This window comes from Canis aureus, chromosome 27, assembly GCF_053574225.1.
Source record: "Canis aureus isolate CA01 chromosome 27, VMU_Caureus_v.1.0, whole genome shotgun sequence".
Taxonomy (NCBI): Eukaryota; Metazoa; Chordata; class Mammalia; order Carnivora; family Canidae; genus Canis; species Canis aureus.
The window spans coordinates 25,861,712-25,883,749 of NC_135637.1; the positions used below are offsets into that span (position 1 = coordinate 25,861,712).

Here is a 22,038-nt window from a genome sequence, read left to right on the forward strand (position 1 = left end):
TCAGCCTCTGTTTTCCCTTTGCAGGATATGAGGTTGCGGGGGCGGGGGGGGGGGGGTTGTATATGAAGGGGACACTTGTGCTGAATCAAAACTTTTTAAGTTTGTAGGATGGTGCTAGTTGTGGGATAATTTGGAAATACATGCTGAAGTGATTCCTTATTGAAGCTATTTTATTTATTTCTCCTTTTTATTATAATGTGATTAACACACATGGTGGGGGGAGGGAATATTTGTTCCTCTTTGTGCTCCCCAAGTGTTTGTGTGTTGGAATTAAACTTGCTCCCTCACGTAATCTGAGCTCTGGGAATTGCCAGATTACCTAAATCTCCACATATTTGAACACCCCCCCCCCCCAAAGCATCAGGTTTTCTTTTTCTTTAAAGTAGCAAAATCCCCCCAATGTATGGCCCCTATCCTGCATGGACAGCTTCTGATGTGCTGTGCACAGCTTGCATGTGGATTTCTGTCTGGCTCATGGCACTTGCCTTGGATGAGGTGGGGACAAGGATGGAATGACAACATTGTGGGACAGCAAGGATTCTGAAAGAACAAAACTAGCCATTTTTTAAAAACCTATCCTAGGGATCCCTGGGTGGCTCAGCGGTTTGGTGCCTGCCTTTGGCCCAGGGCGCGATCCTGGGGTCCCGGGATCGAGTCCCATGTCAGGCTCCCGGCATGGAGCCTGCTTCTCCCTCTCTGCCTCTCTCTCATAAATAAATAAATAAATGTTAAAAAGAAAATAGACAATTTTATGCACTGCTGGTTGCAGCCATATTATGTGTCAAGAGTCTTAAAATATTTGTTTAAAGATTTTTTTTTAATTTAATTTATTTTATAGAGAGCAAGCACCAACAGGAGGGGCAGAGGGAGAGGGAGAGAGAAAGGGGGAGAATCTCAAGCAGACTCTGTGCTGAGCATGAAGCCCAGCACGGGGCTCGATCCCATGACTCCGAGATCAGGACCTGAACTGAAACCAAGAGTCAGATGCTCAACCAAGTGTGTTACTCAGGCACCCCAGGAGCCTTAAAATATTTATACTCCTTGACTCAATAGTTTTTCTATTAGGAATTTATCCTAAAAAAAAAACTGGAGGTACATATCAAGATTTATGTGTATGTTCACTAGCAAGTTGTTTATGATAGAAAATTGCCAGCAGTGAGAATATTTCACAAAGGCTAGCTGAGCAACGGTACTCTTGTTCATATAATTGAATACTATGCAGACATTAAAATTGTTTGAGAGTATTTAATGTCAAGGAAAAATGCTCATAAGTGAAAAAAGCAGAATGTAATATGTCATAACCTAATTTTCTTTAATTAGAAAAATTAAGAGGGCACTTGGATGGCTCAGTGGTTGAGCGTCTGCCTTTGGCTCAGGTCGTGATCCCAGGGTCCTGGGATCAAATCCCACCTTGGGCTTTTGCAAAGAGCCTACTTCTCCCTCTGCCTATGTCTCTGCCTCTCTCTCTCTCTCTCTCTGTATCTGTCATGAATAAATAAATACATCTTTAAAAAGAAAAAAGACTATAATGAAATCTGCCTCCCTTCCCATTTTTTCTCCAGTAATGGGATTTTGATGTATGGTAACTTTTTTATATTACAAACTCTTCAATAATCAAGTACTACTTTTATCAGCTGAGAAAAAATTTTTAAAATTGATTCTTCATCCCCCAAAAAGTACATTGAGAATATTTTCACTTAAAGTTAAGTATTTTTTAAGACTGACCAAGAAAATGTCTCTGCTCTTTGCTTTTTTTGTCATTGGAGTGTGTGTGCATGTGCGTGTGTGTATTTAATGCTACCATCACTCTTTGCATAGGAGAAATAGCTTTGTGGCTTTAAGAAGTCGCAATTTTATCCAAAAAAAAAGTTCTATCCCTTAGCAGGAATTCAGTAAACAGTGTATCATCTTTTGTGATGTGATGTGATGATGACTGACCTCAAAACGACTTGTGTATGTGGGCATTGGTATTTGAATCAGTGGATTGTCCCATTTGCTAAAGGTGGATGAATGGCAGTGGGCTTTGGCAAACTTTCTGTTTGCTGTGTTGAAATTACTAGTTTGAGTGTCAGACCCTATCTTTATTTGGAAACGTTTATGATTTGGGAAGGAGGAGAAGTGTTAGAAGAGAATGGTTTTATGAGCAGGAGCATCAGAGTGGCGGGAGAGAATTTTGGGGGACTGATGGGTAGATTTCATTTGTGTTTGACAAGAGAGAATAATGGCTGCTGAGGATAGAAAGGTCTGTACTATTTGTTGAGATAAACTTGAATCGTAGAGATGGATTGAGTTAGTGGGTAAGTAGCAATGAAATCATGGGCTGATAACCCTTATGCTTTCTCAGCCCTCAGTATCACCAATTACTTGGGAAACCCATAGGCTGGGAGGAAGATAAATACAGTGGTCATTTCCTGGGAAGGCTTTGAGAAGCCAGTCCAGAATGCTGGAATGTGGGTAAACCTAGCTTCTGTTGGGCTCATCATGTGGGAGGGAATAGTGAAGTTAGAGTTGGCTTTTTTGAGAGGGTTCGGGGTTTTTTTTAACACTTTTTTTTCTATTTTGAATATTTTATTTTTTAAAAAGATTTTATCGGGGATCCCTGGGTGGCTCAGCGGTTTCGCGCCTGCCTTTGGCCCAGGGCTCGATCCTGGAGTCCTGGGATCGAGTCCCGCATCGGGCTCCCGGCGTGGAGCCTGCTTCTCCCTCTGCCTGTGTCTCTGCCTCTCTCTCTCTCTCTATGTCTATCATAAAAAAAAAAAAAAAAAAAGATTTTATCTATTTATTTAAGAGAGAGGAGAGAGCAAGTATAGAGGGAGAAAGAGAAAAACGGACTCCCTGCTGAGCAGGGAGCCTGACGTGGGGCTTGATCCCAGGCCCCTGAGATCATGACCTGAACTGAAGGCAGATGCTCAACCGACTGAGCCACCCAGGTGCCCCTTTTCTTTTTTATTTTATTTTATTTTATTTTATTTTATTTTTTTTTTGGTGCCCCTTTTCTATTTTGAATCTTTAAATAGGCACATATAGGAATTCATTGGTGACTAGATAGAATTTTCTTTGAACTGGTCCCCTGTTTTCAACCATATATTACTGAATAATATTAAATTATATGGAGAATACATTTTATTTATCCATTCATCAATTGATGGATGTTTGGGTTGTTTCTGCTCTGGTTATTATGAATAATGCTTCTATAAACATTCATGTACAAGTGTTTTTGCGGACATGTTTTCATTTCTCTTGGGGAATTGCTGGGTCATATGGTAACTCCATGTTTCATGTTTTGAGGGCCTGCCAGACTGTTTTCCAGAGTGGTTGCACCATTATACATTTTCACCAGCAGTGTATGAGGGCTCCAGTTTCTTCATATCCTCTTCAACGATTGCTACTGTCTTTGTAATTATTCTAGTAGATATGAAGTGGTATCTCATTGTGTTTTTGATTTGTATTTCTGTGATGGCTAATGATGTTGAATACCTTTCTATGTGCCTAATGGGCGTTCATATATCTTTAGAGAAATGTCTGTTTAGGTTCTTTATCCATTCAGATTGAATTGTTCATTTTTTTATTATTTAATTATAAGAGTCCTTATTCTGTTAAAGTATTAGACCACAAAGAAATTCTCTTTATGTGGGTTATATCTATTGATATTTGCCATATAAGAAATGAAAACAGAAACTTTAAAAATATTTAATTTTTTATGGGATGTCTGGGTGACTCAGTTTGTTGAGTGGCCAACAACTCTTGGTTTCAGCTCAGGTCTTGATCTTGGAGTCCTGGGATCAAGCCTCATGTTGGGCTCTGCACTTGGCAGGGAGTCTGCTTATGGATTCTGTCTCTATCTGCTTCTCCCCTACTTCTGTTTTCTCTCTCTCTCTCAAACAAGAAAATAAATATTTAAAAAATATTTAATTTTTAAATTTATATCTATATCTATATCTATATATATAAAGATTTATTTACTTTTGAGAGAGAGCTTTAAAGCATGAGAGCAAGTAGGGGGAAGGGCAGAGGGAGAGAATCCTCAAGCAGATTCCCCACTGAACACAGAGCCTGACCCAGGGCTGGATCTCATGATGCATGAGATCATGACCTGAGTCAAAACCAAGAATCAGATGCTTAACTGACAAACCACCCAGGAGACCCAACTTTTAAGTTAATTAAAAAAAAATACTTGTATTACATATTAATTAAAATTTATATGCAAAACAGCATGTTATTTTGAATGATACATTGAAAAAAGTGGCCTTGTTTCATTTTTTTTTTTTTAAGATTTTGTTTATTTATTCATGAGAGACACACAGAGAGAGAGACAGAGACACAGGCAGAGGGGGAAGCAGGCTCCATGCAGGGAGCCCGACGCAGGACCCGATCCTGGGTCTCCAGGATCAGGCCCTGGACTGAAGGCGGCGCTAAACCACTGAGCCACCTGAGCTGCCCTCATATTTTTTGTAAATCTCTTTAATGTCTGGCTTAATAGAAGACAGTTGGATTCTCAGATCTACTTCTGTACTCAGTCTGTTGTGCTGTGCTTTGGTTGAAATATATGAAGAATATCTGGCTTTGCACAGATATGTAGTTGGAAAAGGGAGGAGTATTTTATTAGCTTTTTAAAAAAGATTTTATTTATTTTAGTATATGTGCTGCTGAAGTGAGCACAGATTTTATTTATTTATTCAGAGAGACACAGAGAGATAGGCAGAGACATAGGCAGAAGGAGAAACAGGCTCCCTCTGGGGAGCCCTATGCAGGACTTGATCTTGGGACCTAGGATCACAACCTGAACCACAGGCAGACGCTCAACCACTGAGCCACCCAGGTGCCCCTTTTATTAGCTTCTTAAGATAATTTTGGATATTCTTTAATGCTATATCAAAACTTGACTAGAAGTAGTTGTAGGTGGAACCTGAAACCGTATCAGTGAATTCTTCCTACTTTTTACAATGAAATTGATCAGTCTGTCTTGCACTTTGAATGGACTTTATGAATGAAATTATTTTGTGTTGTTGGTCCTTTGGGAGATACTGATTCACAAGTCATGCAGCTCTTCCAAATGCTGACATATTTCATTATACAGTATTTAAAAAATCACATTTGTTAATATCTCACCTATCTCGTTAGGAAAGTCTTTAAGCTTTAGAATTCTTTCAAGCTTATGGTGGTAGATAAAAATTTCTCAAAATCCTAATTTTGCTTGAAAGTTCAAATTTTATCATCGTCAACAAATACAATTGGTTGTTTTCCTTGAAATGATAGACTTATTCATTTTTGAGAAAATGTCTGCCCTGTACCCACCTGTGTAACTATACTTTTTTAGTTGTCCTTTAAGTAAAAATGCTGTTCTAATAAAAAGTGGCTAGTTTAGCTTGCAACTCACAATTGCACAAGTGCTTTTTCTTTTTTTTTTTAATTTTTATTTATTTATGATAGTCACACACACAGAGAGAGAAAGAGAGAGAGAGAGAGAGAGACAGAGACACAGGGAGAGGGAGAAGCAGGCTCCATGCACCGGGAGCCCAACGTGGGACTTGATCCCGGGTCTCCAGGATCGCGCCCTGGGCCAAAGGCAGGTGCTAAACCGCTGCGCTACCCAGGGATCCCATAAGTGCTTTTTCTTGAGATAACCATTGTTACTTTGGTATACAGTAGAGGTGCTTTCTGCCTATTTCCCATTTTGTCACCCAGAATATTAAGAGTTGAGAGCTAGTAAAATTAATCATTATTAGCTCATTAGTGTTCTTCATCAACATTCTTAAGGAAACTTTTTTTTTTTTTAACAAGTATACAATAATCAAGAGTACATTTTGGTGCCACTGCTTTGATTCATGCAATAGTTCTTCCCACATGGCTTTTATACCATCAGGGCAAATGTCAGCACAACTTTAGAAGGCAGTTAATGTCTTAATATTTTTTTAAAAGATTTGTTTATTTATTTGAGAGGGAGAGCATGGGATGGGAGGGGCAGAGGTAGAGGGAGAGAGAATCTCAGGCAGATTCCCCACTGAGCCTGGAGCTCACTTGGGGTTCAGTCTCACGACCCTGAGATCATGACCTGAGCCAAAATCAAGAGTTGAGTGCTCGCTTCGGCAGCACATATACAAAATCAAGAGTTGGGGGAAAAACAAAAAAGAGTTGGATGCTTAACCAACTGTGCCACCCAGATGTTCCAATATCTTAGTAGTATTACAGAAATAATTTTTCCCCTATAAGGTCTCTGAAAAGTTTTAAAGAGCTCCCCAAGGGCTTGCAGACTGGACTTTGAGTACCACTGGTCTAGATGGCAGGCATTTAATGGAAGTTGGAATGGAATAATTTTGTAGGCACTTGCCTCTCTCTTACCTGGGAACGTTAGCCACAGACCTGCAATGTGATGGCCAACTATATGTATTTTGAGTATATCAATGATGCAGCCTGTGATTGTATCATTTGCCCCCAGGCTTTGACAATATTCAGGATCACAAAGCCATTACCATGAGGCTTCTTTGAAAATAAAATGCTTGCCCATTTTCTTCTCTTTGTGTGTGTGTGTGTGTGTGTGTGTCTTCCAAGAAAAGTACCCTCTTCATCATCCACTTTTGCCAAATATGGTGTTCCTTATTTCATGCTTTGAATTTGAAAAGACGTGGCCCTTGAGGGCCTTCCTCCATATGTCTGTTTCTTGGGACACTCTTTACTCTGAAAACCCTAACCTGGTGTCTAGTTCAAGCCGAGGCCAGTGGCAGGCAGTGGCCTGATCCTTGCCATGTAAATCCTCACTGAATGGCATGAGACTCAAACTTAGTGCATGGAATTGTGAGGTGAGCCCCACTTCCCAGCCAATTATGACTCGATCTAAAGCCATAGCCAGGCTATTAATGTATTTTGGGCCTTGTCCTCTTTTATATCTTGCCAAACTCTGAGAGTCTACTATATAGCTACTGGCAAGAGGCCTCTGCCAAAATGTTCTATGAATATATCATTTTACACCTCATTTTTCCTTGTTTCCCTCTGTGATGGCGCTTTGCCTGTGTTTCTCTCCCACATCTTTCCACCCACTTAAAAAAAAATTATTCATTTAACTTACTCCTGCATTGTGATAGGGACTTTTGGCTTTTGAGGTTACTTACTGTGAAAGAGATGCTGAAGAATGAAAATGCTAATATTACCATATAGGGCCCTTCCTTTCTCAACCACCAGGAGTTCTCCTAAGGGCCTTTTTATAGATTAAATTGTGTCATCTCCAAAATTCATATGTTGGAAGTCCTAACCCCTAATGCCTGGGAGGTGGGAATGTGACCTTATTTGGAGATAAGGTCTTTATAGAGGTTATCAAGTTAAAATGAGATTAGTGTGGGTCCTGATCCAGTATGACCAGTGTCCTTATAAAATGTGGAAATCTGGACACAAACACATACACAGGGAGAACGCCATGTGCAGATGAGAGACAGAGATAGTGGTAATGATTCTACAAACCAAGGAAGCCAAAGATTGCCAGCAACCCACCAGGAACTAGGGGAAAGGCATGGAACAGGTTTTCCCTCAGCCCTCATATACCTTGATCCCCAACTTTTAGCCTCCTGAACTGTGAGATAATCAATTTCTGTTGTTTAAGCCACCCAGTTTGTGGTACTTTGTTAGCGCGTCCCTAGGAAACTAACATTGGGCCCAAGGCTGACTGCTTTCTTTCCAGGCCCTGTGGTTCTGTTTTTCACCTTGGACCTTTGTTCTACAGGACACATCAAATGTGTTCTCCCAGGGTTAACTGTGCCCTTGCCAGCTCAGAGCAATGCTCCATTATGCTCTCATGAATGAAGAACGCAAGGTTGAGAGTGGTGTCTTTGGAATAATGGTGGAGATGGTGCCGGACTCTTCTTTCATCCCTACTGCTCATTCCTCCTCTTCTGCATCCATCAGAGATGTTGAAATCTAACTGGCCTCCACTTGCTCCTCTTTCCTGTGGCGCAAGGAGCATTGAGCCAGCATGGGTACATTTGGCTTTGTTTTCTCCAAGTGCTTTCTCCATGGGACCCTCCTGTGGGTTCCCAGCTGACCGCCTCTTTGCACCACACAGCTAGGAAAGGTAGCCAAGAAAAGCGAGCTGCTGGAATGCTCCAGGCCCCAAAACATTGCCCTTCGTGGTAGTTTGGTTCTTGCCAGGATGTCCTTGTAAAACTTTTATGAAGATGTTGTTGTACTTGCATTGGAGGTTGAAAGTTGCTGTTAACTCTGCTAAGTCCCGTGTCCCCCAGGAATGTGGGACGCTGAGGAAATGCCTCTGGCCCTCCCTTCTGGATGGGTGCTGCACTGTGGCAGCTGCCTGCACAGAAAGTTGAGCTGGATGGATGGATTAAGGGACATCAGCTAGGCTTTTGTTTAAAAATATTTAAAATATGTTTGAACCTCCCTTTTATCAACAAAGAACAGTTCCTTTCAGCAGAGAGAAGTTTTTCATTTCCACATTTTTTTGCGATTTTGTTTGGTTCTTTTGTATCCTTGTGACTTCGGAAAAAGTGTTCCCATTCACATTTTGAAAACCAAGTACAAAAGGCGTGCATAGTTATGTGCTATTTTGCTTAAGGGAAAAGAGCAGTTTACTTCTGTTAAGAACGTAATGTTTATGAAGATAATCTTCTCTGGCTTGAGTTAACTTTTTCTGGTGCTGAGCTTTGACATTTGAAAAAAAAAAAAAAAGAACGTGAGAGAATGTATGTATTTCAGACTTCTTTGGGATTAGGTGTTAATGGATGTAAATTAGTACTAAGAATGAGCTTTGGGAGTTATAAAGAAATAAACATAAGAGAAGTTCCTCTGTCCGAGTCTGCTGGTTTTAGAACCAGTAGTGTTAACCCCCTCAGAGTCCTTGACTCGGAGGCATTTTGAGTTAAATGTCAGAATAAGGTGCATTTTCCTAAAATAAGATCCAGGTTTTTTCCTTGCCTTCTTCTGTGATGATCACAGGTTTGCGTATCAGGTTTCTGCTTAACTTCAGATCTTCTTTGGGCATTTGCCCAGTGTTATTAGAAACCTGAGAGCTTCTCTGCATACTTGCAGGAAGGGCCAACATGTTGCAAACTCCAGGGGCCCCATTCATCTTAAGAGTGTGGGGATTAGCCCAGGGTGTTAAGGGTACCGGCTGGAGTGGGGGCTGGAGTGGGGCCGGCTGGAGTGGGGGCTGGAGTGGGGCCGTGGGCAGCCTTGCTCGCAGGTGTTGCCGACAGGAAAGGCCTGGTGGGCAGAGGTCCCAGCTTCTCAGGTCAGTTAATACATAATTGTTTTTAGAAATGGACCCCAGTGGTAACCCCTGATATTCTGTGTCCTCAAACCAAATCATTCAGCTCAGGGAGCATTTGGCCAACTCTGGGTTATGGCTTTGCCCTCTGGCCACTAGCTCAGCCACAGCTTGACAGGGCCGAGGCCACAGCCTGTGAAAGATCAATCTGGAGAATTATTAGTTGTCTCTTAAGGTTGCCTTAAACTTGCTTGACGGCCAACCCTCAATTTGGAAGAGTGTACTTGTATTTCTCCATTTTATACCTTTCTCCCACAAGTATTCCTGTCTTTCAGTTGATTCTGGAGGCTGGCATCTGTGTGAAGATGATAAGGGGGCTTTAGATAAATATTCTAAAATATTTCAAAAGTTTCAGGACTTTGAATTGAGGTTAGTGATGTGCCGCCAATGACCGAAGTTCCACTATATCCTGAAAGGATAGTTCTTTCCAGCTAGTCACATGTCATCCTATAATCAGGCATTTGACAAATGGCACTTATGTCTGGAATCCTTTGAACTTACCATTTTTGTAAGTCAGAAGTGGTTGAATATTGGCCATTTCCCATCATCCTAGTCTATGGAGGCTTAAGAAGAGCAGGGAGCTGTGATCTGCATGCCTTGCGCTGGGACCTTTGCTTTAGCATTTCATTGGTGTGTGACATTGGGCAGTTCACCCACCCTCCTCATACTGCAATTTACTACTCTGAAAATGGGATGATGTGGGATCACATGTCAGTATTGTTTTAAAGACAAAATATGTTTTTTTAAAAAAGATTAAATATGTTCAGTGATATAAAGCATCAGGGCATGATCCTGGAGACCTGGGATCGAATATAATGTCCTTTTAACACCTTCGCAGTGTACCATGTCTGTATGTCACCTATTTTGTCATTTATGTAATATACTTTAAAAAAAATTTTTTTTATTTATTTATGATAGTCACACACAGAGAGAGAGAGAGAGAGAGGCAGAGACACAGGCACAGGGAGAAGCAGGCTGCACGCACCGGGACCCCGACGTGGGACTCGATCCCGGGTCTCCAGGATCGCGCCCTGGGCCAAAGGCAGGCGCCAAACCGCTGCGCCACCCAGGGATCCCTGTAATGTACTTTTTTAAAAAAGATTTATTTATTTATTCATGAGAGACACAGAGAGAGAGAGAGGCAGAGACACAGGCAGAGGGAGAAACAGGCCCCCCGCAGGGAGCCCAATATGGAACTTGATCCTGGATCCCAGGATCATGCCCTGAGCTGAAGGCAGAGGCTCAACCGTTGAGCCACCCAGGTGGCTATGTAATGTATTTTTTAAAGGGACTACAATTCTAAAAGCCAAAATGACTTATTTGTTGATCCTTAGATTTTCTTTTCTTGTATTTATGTCAGCTCTGAAATTGGAATATCTTGGGACACCTGGGTGGCTCCGTGGTTGAATGTCTGCCTTTAGTTTAGGGCATGATTCCAGGGTCCTGGGATCAAGTTCCGCAGCAGGCTCCCTACAGGGAGTGTCTCTGCCTCTCCCTGTGCCGCTCATGAATAAATAAATAAAATCTTAAGAAAAAAAAATTGGAATGTCTTAAAATCTGTGGCATGTCCTGGGTTAATTTTTTTTCTTGTCCATTCAAAGAGATTATGGTTGATGGTGTCTTAGATTTGGCGAGAAAGGCGTTTTTTATTTTTTATTTTTATTAAAAATTTTTTATTTATTTATTTATGATAGTCACACAGAGAGAGAGAGAGAGAAGCAGAGACATAGGCAGAGGGAGAAGCAGGCTCCATGCACTGGAAGCCCGACGTGGGATTCGATCCCAGGTCTCCAGGATCATGCCCTGGGCCAAAGGCAGGCGCTAAACTGCTGCGCCACCCCACCCAGGGATCCCAAGAAAGGTATTTTTTAAAGGAACTGTAGCAAGAGTTTATGGTGGTTGTCTCTTCTATTTTTTTTTTTTTTTAAGATTTCATTTATTTATTCATGAGAGACACAGAGAGAGAGGCAGAGACCTAGGAAGAGGGAGGAGAAGCAGGTTTAATGCAGAGAGTCCGATTTGGGACTCAATTCCAGGACTCTGGGATCACACCCTGAGCCAAAGGCAGATGCTCAACCGCTGAGGCACTCAGACGTCCGAGGTGATTGTCTCTTCTAATTCTAATAACACAAATAGATGTGTATTGCTTTTAAAAGTCCATCTGTCTGCCACCTAGAGTCTTCTATGGATCCACAGTGGCTCATGGCCTGCGCTTTGGGAAACATCAAGTGCCGTGAGCAAATGTTGTGAACATGGTTTTCAATTCATGTTTTGTGGAACAGCTTGGAGGGTCCTGCCAGGAGCAAAGAGCCAAAAGGAGGAGCTTCAGATTCTCTTCATCTAGAATGGCCCTGCTTTTTGCCCATCTCAGAAATTGGAATTTTGCTTACAGGTTTATTTTTAGAAAGAGCTTCCATTACCAAACATAGTTTGAAACCCACCAGTAAGCTGTCTTTCCATTTGCCTCATGCAGTCTTGCTGAGGTCCCACAGGCTGGACAGGACAGGGATAGAGAGGATTCTCTCCATCCCTAGGACAGGAAGATCATGTTGGCCCACCTAGCCGTCGGGAGGCAGCTCCATCCACTGCTAAGAGCTGGTATTGACTACCATAAAGATGGCTAGAGACAGGGATATCCAGCCACCAAACGTTGCCTTCAAGGAGGAAGTGTGTTTTTGCAGTCTGCTTTCTGGGATGGAAGTGAGCTGGCAAACTGATATGAGGCCTGCCCTGGCATAGAGAGATGGGACTGGAAGGTACTGCAGAGAAGGGGAGGAGTGATAGATAGTTTTTGCTAATACCTATAGATCATAGATCATCCTGTTACATAGAAGTGTCTTATGGCACTTTTTAGGTTTTCTGAGCAGCCTTTTATTTCTTTTCTTTTCTTTTCTTTTCTTTTCTTTTCTTTTCTTTTCTTTTCTTTTCTTTTCTTTTCTTCTTTCTTTCTTTTTTTTTTTAAGCAGCACCTTCTTGGATGGGATGAAACCAGAACTCCCTAGAAACAAAAAGCGATCTCCTGACTCTTCTTTCCCCTTTTGCAGGGTTGGAGTTTTCTATGTAAGCAGGAGTGCAGAATGGAGGATTTGGGGAAGTTTGTGCCTTTTCTCCCATAGAAAGAGAGGCTTGTCTACAAAGCTTGTCTCTCAGTCCTTTATTTAACAAAAAATTTTAAAAAGATGTTATTTATTTATTTGAGAGAAAGAGAGAAAGAGTATGAGTGGGGAGGGAAGGGCAGAGAGGAAGAAGCAGGCTCTCTGCTGAATAGGGGCTCCATCCTTGGGACCATGACCTGAGACACCGCTTAACCAACTGAGGCACCCAGGTACCCCTCTCTCACTCCTTTAAAGTCACCTGGTCTGACAGAGACAGTTTCCCTGGCAGCTTCTTGAACTTTGAGCCAAGCAAAAAATTACTTAATTCCCCAAAGCAGTATGTAAGGTTAGTGTGGAGGACTTAAAGTATTCCTGCTTAAACTTTGTCTACAAGACAGCTGGGAACTAAGTGAGACCTTCCTGCTTCTTGAAACTCTTTGGGCATTGCATGACATCCTGTAGGGGCTCCGTTGCTTCAGGCCTGGTGTATAAGCAATCTTAGGGAATGTGGGAATCACAAGAGGTCAGTTCTGGAGGAAAAATAGAGTCTAACTGCCATGTCCTTTTTCCACCCCCTAATGTCTTAGCCATAGGGATTTTGGCAGCCAAATGGGCTTCTAGGGCACCAGAAGCCTTGACTGGTGACTTCCCCCCTCCTAGCACATCTTGATTTGTTGAGAAGGTAGATTTAAATTAGGTCTCAAGGAGGGAATGTGCATATTGTGCAGAACACGGGGCTTTTTGTTTAAAGCTGTTTGCATTTTGAAGTAGAATTTTAGGGCAGTGTAGATTAATATGGAGCATCTTTGGGTTTATTACAATCCTAGGCTTTATGTTTTGGACCAGAACAATGCTTTCCAAATTCTGTCTTTGTTGAGGGGCTTTGCAGTTTTGAGATTGTGCTTTGATAGCACTGGTTACAAGACTCACAGAAAATTCCAAGCTGAGGATTATCATATGGAGTCATTCCACAGGGATCCTTGGTCTGATTCTTCACTGTGTCACTCACAGCCCTGGTCACAGTGCATGTCACTCAGGGTGCTCAGTAAATTTATTAAACAAGGTTGTAAACTTACAAATGGCTTTCTGATAATAATGCTCACTCTTTCTGAGACCCTTCCATTATACTGCATCTGGTGAGATTATACACCGTATCCCCTGAGACTGTGTCATGTTTAGGGGTGGGAAACCAGTGTTTTTTGTACTCAGTTTAGGAGTCTGGAGAACTTTGGTGGCAAGAGGGGTGGTCAAGAAGGATGCCTTGAAAAGCAAATGGCTCTTCTTTCCACTTGTTAATTAGAGCTGAGTTTACAATTCATTGCAGTGAATTTTGTCATGGATGAAATGTAGTAACCAGTTGACCTATCAGCAACTGTTCGAGTGCCTACTAGGCAGGCAGTACATCAGTGATTGATACATTTGGAGATGGATCAAACAGTTGGTGTCTCCTTGAAATCCAGGGAAGAGGAAAAAGTCATTTATTCTTCCTCTTGGGAAAGGTATATGATACAGTGGTTAAGACTGACAAGTTGGGGGCATAGGGGAGGATGGGAATCAGAGTGGCTTGTTTGAGCGTGGATCCAGCTGACCCTGTGTTTCTTTGGGTATGTTTCCTCCTGGGCCCAGGCTCCTCCTCACTGCATGGGGGCAAGTAATCTCTGTCCTGCCCCCTGCCCACAGCGGGGAAGCAGATGAGACTGTGTTACGAGTTGTAAGACTATACACCCTGAAGTGGTCTCCACTGACTGGGCAGAGGATGTGAGAGTGGCCCACTGTGGAGTGCAAGGACACGAGGAGCCTTAGGCTTGTGACTGGCTGCATTTGCTTCTTCTAGCCTCCTTGGGTATTGATTCACCCAGTTTCCTTTGTTTGGCATATTTCCCAGTTTGGCTTCTCTCTTATTTCAAGGTAAACAAGTTACTGTGTTCAAAACTGAATGGATTGTATCTGGTACATTCTGTCCTTGGATCTTATAGCAAGGACTAAATGGTACTCTGGGAGCTTGGCAAAATGAGTACCAGCTTCATCACCAGAGAAGAACGTAGGCGCGTGGGAAGGCGAAGCCCTGGGGGAGGGTGCCGCATTCTGGTCCATAGTAACGCACTGGTCACAAGTGCTTGTGAAAATTACCTTCTGGTACTCACTCTGCCATCCTTCCCAAGGGAAGATTGAGTTCCTTCTCAAATTTCTCTTGTAACCACTGAGATGAGAGTTCTGGTCTGGTTGAAAAAAGCTGGAGCTCAGAAACTAGAATCCAGGCTGGTATTTTCGGAGAAGGAAGCTCAGTTTACATGAGCCTCTGGTCCAGCAGCTCCGTGGCTCCCCACATCGGGAGTGAGCCCCTAGCAGTGGAACCAGACAGGTGAATGAACTCTTTGCTCCCTGATTGCCACAGTTCAGGATGGCAATAAATCTCTAGCCTGCGTAGACCTCTTTCAAATAGGATTATGCTCTTCTACGGCTAAGATGTTACCCCATTCATTAAGGGACATGCTTACAGCTAGGAGTAATGGCATCCTGATTACCATAGTAATATTAGAACCATACGCAAATGCCATTTTTGTAAATAAAAATAGGTAAATAGTGGCCATTTCGTATCATTCCTCTGAGAATTTCTTCAGAGTTATGATTTCTGTCATATAGTCAATTTCAGATAGAAAACGGGAGTCCTCATTTGAGCATATTCCTTGTCTATACCTGTTTTTATTTTTGGTCTAGGTAAGTAATCTTCATAGTGTTCATCAGAATCACCTGGAAAACATGTTAAAAATTCGAAGTCTGTGTCCTAGTCCCAGAGTTTCTGATTGGAGTTGTGTGTGTGTGTGTGTGTGTGTGTGTGTGTGTGTGTGGCTGGACTATGCATTTTCTCTTTGAGGCAAAATTTACATGGAGTGAAATGTACCAATCTTAAGTATATTATCTGATGGTCTTGATAATGCATCCCCTTGTGTAATCCAACCTTATCTTCTTTTGTGAAAATGAAAAACAACATGACCATCACCCCAGAAAGTTCCATTGTGCCCCTTCAAAATCAATCTCCACTAGACTGTGCATTTTTAACAGTGCTCCAGGGCTTCTAATAAGCTGAAACCAGGAGCCACTATTAATCAATGAACAATGGCACAGCTTAGAAGTTTGATCTTAGCAGAAAGGGTTGGGGATTGGGTTGCTATCTTGAATTCAAGTTACTGAATTCTGTAGCTTTTGGATCATACTGATGAGGACTATATTTTAATTTTTAATTTATTTTTAAAGTAGACTCCATGCCCAGCCTGGAGCCTGACATGGAACTTGAACTCACAACCCTGAGATCAAGACCTGAGATCAGGATTTGAACACTTACTGAACCACCCGGGCACCCTACAGAGACTAGATTTTTAAGAGACACTGGTGACTTGGTTAAAAGGAAACTGCAGTGCATTCACCTTTGGGCCTGCCTTGCTGCTGCCTTCTGAAATTGGGGTGTTTTCAGTTCTGGGTATGGAGGGGCTGCATTGTTATTTAGAGTTTCAGCTTATTCAGGCTACTTTAACAAAATACCACAGATTGGCTAGCTTATAAACAACAGAAATTAATTTCTTATAGCTCTGAAGGCCAGAGATCTAAGATTTGGGTGCCACCATCGTTTGGTGAGGGTCTTCTTCAGGGTCACAGACTTCTGATTGTGTCCTCACATGACAGAAGAGGCTCGGAAGCTCTGTGGCGCCTCTTTCATAAATCCTTGATCTTGTTCATGAGGGTGTCACTCTCATGACCTAAGCACCCCCCAAAAGCCCTACCTACTAATACTATCATCTTTAGGGATTAGGAATACAACATAAGAATTCTGGAGAGACGTAAACATTCAGACCATAGCAGAGCCCATTGTCAGGCTCTTGCTTGCTTTGGCCTTCTCTTGGAGAGCTTCCCTTCAGTTCCATCGCTAGGGTTTCCCAACTGACCATTCTTCTGTGGCTGTTCCAGTCATCCCAAGTGTGAATGACTGCTCCAACCTTGGCTTCTGCCTGGTGACTCACATGAGCATATTGTCTCCCTTTATGCTCTTGCCATTTATTTTTTGTAACGTAAAGGCCTGTCTTTTGACACGCATTAACTCATTTGATCCAGAGTCAGTGGTTGACACCTCTGCCTCCACTGGGGAGAGAATGCACATGCAACAGTTCAGCTTAGAAGAGTCTGAGTTGAGGATCCCTGGGTGGCTCAGCAGTTTAGCGCCTGCCTTTGGCCCAGAGCGCGATCCTGGAGTCCCAGGATCGAGTCCTGCATCGGGCTCCCGGCATGGAGCCTGCTTCTCCTTCCTCCTGTGTCTCTGCCTCTCTCTCTCTCTCTCTCTATGTTTATCATGAATAAATAAATAAATCTTAAAAAAAAAAAAAAGTCTGAGTGGAGTAGGCATTCACGGGTAGGTGTTCAGAGGTGGGGATGGTGCTAGTGAGCTGAGGGGTTCTGGAAAGAACATACGGAGGCAGTGGGGCTAGAGCTGGACCATGAAGAATGGGCAGGGACAGGAAAGGGACATAAAGACTCCAGAGGACTTAGGTGAATTTATGATGACATCTTGCTTTTATTTTAAATAGCATTTGGTACTCTTAGGAATTTCTTTACCCTTTCTTTTCCTTTCTAAAAACTGTGTGGTTCAGTCTAGTTTATTGTTAAAGAATTGAGGTCCAGAGAGAAAAAATGATTTGCTCAAGAGTACACAGCAAGATTAGTGGCAGCCTGAGTTTCTGACCCATGCTATCTCAAATTCCCAGTGTCACCTGACCACCCACTGGTCTCTGACCCTAGAACACCTTCATTGCTGGTTCCCTGCTGTGTTTTGTTTTGTTCTGCACTGCATGGTTCTACATAAACAAAATCTTTTTAAAACAACATTTTCCCTGTAACTAGTAGCATCAGACATATTTATCTTCTAGATTCAAGCTGGTCCTAACTTTAATTTGGTACTTTTAAGATAACTTGAGGACAGGGTGAGATTATGTTTGAACTTTCTTTTTCTTTCTTGAGATTGTAGGGAAGTATTAGATTTCAGAGTCTAAAGTTAACAGAGTAGTCACTAGCCAAATTAAATTAAAATTAACTAAAATTAGAGCACCTAGGTTGCTCAGTCAGTTAAGCATCGGCCTTTGGCTCAGGTCATGACCTCAGGGTCCTGGGAGGTCCAGTAGAGGCCCAGTTGTCTGTCCAGGCTCCCTGCTCAGCAGGGAGTCTGCTTCTCCTTCTGCTCCTCCCCCAGCTCATGCTTGCTCTCTTTCTCTCTCAAATAAATAAATCTTTAAAAAATTAAAGTAACTAAAATTAAATAAAACTTAAAATTCAGTTCCCCATTTGCACTAGACACATTTTAGCTGCTCAGTAGTCACATGTAGCTTGTGGCTCCTACATTATCAATGCAGAAATAGAACATCGCCATCACTGTAGAAGGTTCTTTTGGTCAATGTTGAGTGCAAGTGGCAGTCTCAACTGAGTGATTTCTCCATAACCTGTGTTCAGGTTAATTCTAATTCTCCAAACCTAATTCTCCAAACCTCTGACTTCTTTACCCTGACTTCTCCATAACCTCTGACCTGAGTACAGAGAGGTGTGATGTAGTTGTGGAAATGACACATATCTCAGGCCATGTTCTAACATTCTCTGGTTCATCTCCCTAAAAGAAATGAGCAGTCTGTTGTTTTTCACAGAGAGGGAAAATCTCTGACTTTAGCTGTTATCCTGACTCTTTATAGAGATGCTACTATGTTTGGGCAGCATTCTACAATCTAGAATGAGTGTATTATCCTTTGTTCTGTATTTGCGTGTGGTGTGCTATATGTGCCATTAGTGGCGCATATTTACACGGTTATGTGTGGATCCTGTATAGGGAAGGAGCTGCCATGTTGATGCCTCTACCCTTAAGAATGTTCTCTGTTGCGGCTACTGGTATCTGACTAGAATTTAGTGTCTGCGTTCTGTGAGTTTGTAAGAATAAAACCCTGAATGTAAGGTACTGCTCTTAGTTGAGATGTATTGAGGTAAGTTGTTTTATGTGCAGTATTTTATGCTATGAGTATCCTTTTGGAGGGATGAGACAAAGAGGAGGGTTCTTGTGTATGTGAGTGTGTACACTGCCTCTCACTGGATGGCAAGACATTCCAAGGGCTCTGTTCTAGGTTTTAGTATTTATTCTACCAAGATTAGGCTTTACAAAGCATGGAAAAGAACCACTTTCATACTAGCTGTCAAGAAAAGGCATGGTCTCTTACTGGGTTTTCTGTGGCCCAGTTCTGAGCTAGACTTGAATCAGAAAAAGAAGGGTCCCTTTTTTCTCCACTAGGTCATCATGTATTTGTGAATTAAAAGCTGGTCTTCCTAACTGAGGCTGTTGTTTTGTATTTACATACAATACTAACCATTTAAAGATAACAGCACTTTCATGATGTCTGAAAGTATCTCATCCCTGCATTCCATCCCTTCTTCCACTTTACCCCCAGGTAGTCACTGATCTGTTTTCTGTCAGTGTAAATAGGTTTATATTTTCTGGAATTCCATATGAATGGAAGCATGTACTATGTACCATTTTCTGGGGGAAGGGGAGGAGTTCTAGGTTATTTTATTCAGCTTGATGATTTGGAGGTTCCTCCATGTTGTAGCATGTATCAGTATTTTTATTGCTTTTTATTGCTGAGTAGCAATGCATTCTGTGGATGTGCCACATGTTATTTATTCATACTTGTTGATGGACATCAGGTTGTTTGCCCTTTTCTTTGGCTTTTACAAATAAAGTTGCTGTGACTCTTTGAGTACAAGAGATGTATAGGCAAATGTTTTCATTTCTCTTGTGTATAAATATCTAGAAGTAGAATGGCTGGGTCAGCTGCTAAGTCTGTGTTTTACTATATGAGAAACTGTCAAGCTGTTTTTCTTGTGTATAAATATCTGGGAGTAGAATGGCTGGGTAAGCTGCTAAGTCTGTGTTTTACTGTATGAGAAACTGTCAAGCTGTTTTCCAGAGTAACTGTGCCACTTTGCATTCCCAAAAGCAGTGTATGAGGGTTCCCATTGCTTGAGATTGTCACCAACATTGTATTATTAGTGTTGCAATTTTAGCCATTCTAGTGTGTAGCATGTGTAGCAGTACCTTTTTGTGGTTTTATTTTGCATTTATCTGATGACTGGCGGTGTTGAACATCTTTTCATGGACTTACTTGCCATTCTTCTTTCTTCTTTGTGAACCCAAAAAGAACCATTCTTCTTTGGGGACCCAAAACACCCTATTCTGTCATTCTTCTTCATCTCAGGTAATGGCAGTTCTGTTCCTTGGAGTCACCCTTGACGCCTTGCTTTCTCTCCCACCTGCCTCCAATTCACCAACCAATTCTACTGGCTCTGCCTTCTGATATATATTATATATAATTATATATATAATTCAACCACTTTCTATTCTCTGTACTTCTACCTTGTTTCAGTCCCATCATTTATCCTCCCAATCAGTGCGAGAGCCTCCTAAGCTGGCTCTTTTCAGCCACTTTTCCACTTCCTGCCACTGTCCTCCTATCTTTTCCCAAATGTAGCAGGTAAAACAGTTCTGTTAAAGCATAAGTTAGACCATGTTGCTACTCTGTTCAGAATTTACCACTGACTTACGAAGGCTTCTGGAGTTCTTTGTGGTTTGGCCTGCTGCAGCCTCTGCCCTCTTCTCCCACCTCTTTCCATCTACCTTTGCTCACTCTGTTCCAGCCACACTAGGCTCCTTGTTATTCTTCAGACATATCAGGCCGGCCTTTGGTTTTTTGCACTTGCTGTTGTTCCCTCTGTTGGGGATAATTTCCTGCCCCCGGGCATGACTCTCTCCTTTACCTCTTTCAGCCTTTGTTTAAATATCACCTTTTGCTCAGTGTATAAATTTAGTTTTGGATCCCTTCCTTTTATGCGCCCCCCCCCAGCTCCAAACACTAAATATAAAAAGAAAATTAAAGATGTAATTATGCTCAGAAACAAGATAAACATATCTATGAAGAAAATAGAACAGAAATACAAAGCAAAGATTGATGCCGAAGCCTCAGTCCTGCTGCACTGTGAGTCTGATAGTAGGCGGTGACAACGAGGAGCTCCACTCTGGTGGGGCAGTGGGAACTAAAAGTAGCCCATGTGGGGAGGGGACTGGAGCCAGACTCACTGCTTAAAACCAAAGTCTGGGCCGGGCTGCTCCAGCTTGAAAGGTGGCTCAAAATATCCAAGACAATTACTGCTCAGGATGAAGCCTAGGGCAGTGGGAAGAAACAGATACAACCTTGAGCCTAATCATGGGCCAAGGTCACCTGGAGGCATGATGACTGAAGCTTACTAGTGTCATTATATCCTCAGAGTCCTGGTCTGTCAATACAAGACCTGTTCCAGGCTTCAGGATCCTGGGAAATTCCTAACGTCCCCCTAACCACAAAATGTTGGGAGAGGTGGTACAGAGAAGACCCTCTCACTCACACCATACCCCACCCCATCCCACCCCGCCCAATGGGCTATTGTATGGGTTGCAAACCCAAATTCCAAGACATCTAAGGAAAACCAATTTTGCTAAAGATAGCCAACAAAATCAACAGTGAGAGATTAATTTGTTCAGGATTAAATGAGAATAGAGCAGTCTGACAACGACCTTAAAATGCATGATTTGAATTATCAGAGATGAAAGAAGGAATTCCAGCTATAAGAAAATATGCAACCCAACTGGCAGAAAGGAAATATTAATAGGTGGATATGAACAAGAATAATATGCAAATACTGGAAATAAAAAATAGGCATTGCAATGTAAATTTTAATAAATGAAACTCCACACTGCACTAAGATGCAGATAGGATAAATGAATTGGAAGACATGCCGAGAATTTTACCCAGAATGCAGTAGAAAAGGATGAAAAAAATTTTTTTAAAATATTTTGACAGAGTAGTTGGGTGACCTAGAGGAAGAGAGTAGGGCCAGTGGCAGACAAGAACTACTCAGAGATGCAGTCTGAGAACTTTCCAGGAGCAAAATAATAATAAGTTTTCAGATTGAAAACACACAGAAAGTACTTTGCTTAACAAGATGAGTTAAAATAAATCCACAAATCCACCCCTAGACATGTTGCAAAAGAGCCAAACATAGGGATAAAGCAAAAATCTCCAAAACAAGCCAAAGAGAGAAACAGATAACCTGTGAAAGAATAACAACTTTAAGGTAGTCTTTTTTTGTCTAATGCTCTTTTTTATTTCATTGCAAGCCCTAATTCTAAATAGTGAGGTAGCAGGTTATTGCATATGCCCCAATTAAAAGGTTTGCTCTTGGGGCGCCTGGGTGGTTCAGTTGGTTAAACGTCTGCCTTAGGCTCAGGTCATGATCCCGAGATCCTGGGATCGAGCCCCATGTTGGGCTGTCTGCTCAACAGGTAGTCTACTTCTCTTTCTCCCTCTGTCTTGCTCAGGCGCTCTCTCTCTTTCTCAAATAAATAAAATCTTGAAAATAAATAATTAAAAGGTTTGCTCTTAGACATCCCAAATTTAGTCTCCTTGAGTGGTAAAGGGACCCGAGTTTGAGTGGCCATCCTCTTTTTTTTTTTTTTTTTTTTAAGATTTTATTTATTTATGAAAGACAAATACACAGAGGCAGAGACATAGGCAGGCTGGGAAAGCAGGCTCCATGCAGGAAGCCCGATGTGGGCCTCAA

General features: G+C 42.0%; 1 protein-coding gene across 1 annotated transcript in view; it reads left to right on the forward strand.

Annotated features, from left to right (window-relative positions):
• Positions 1–22,038, forward strand: part of ZNRF3 (zinc and ring finger 3) — a 157,550-nt gene that overhangs the window by 54,030 nt on the left and 81,482 nt on the right. The window lies entirely within an intron of this gene.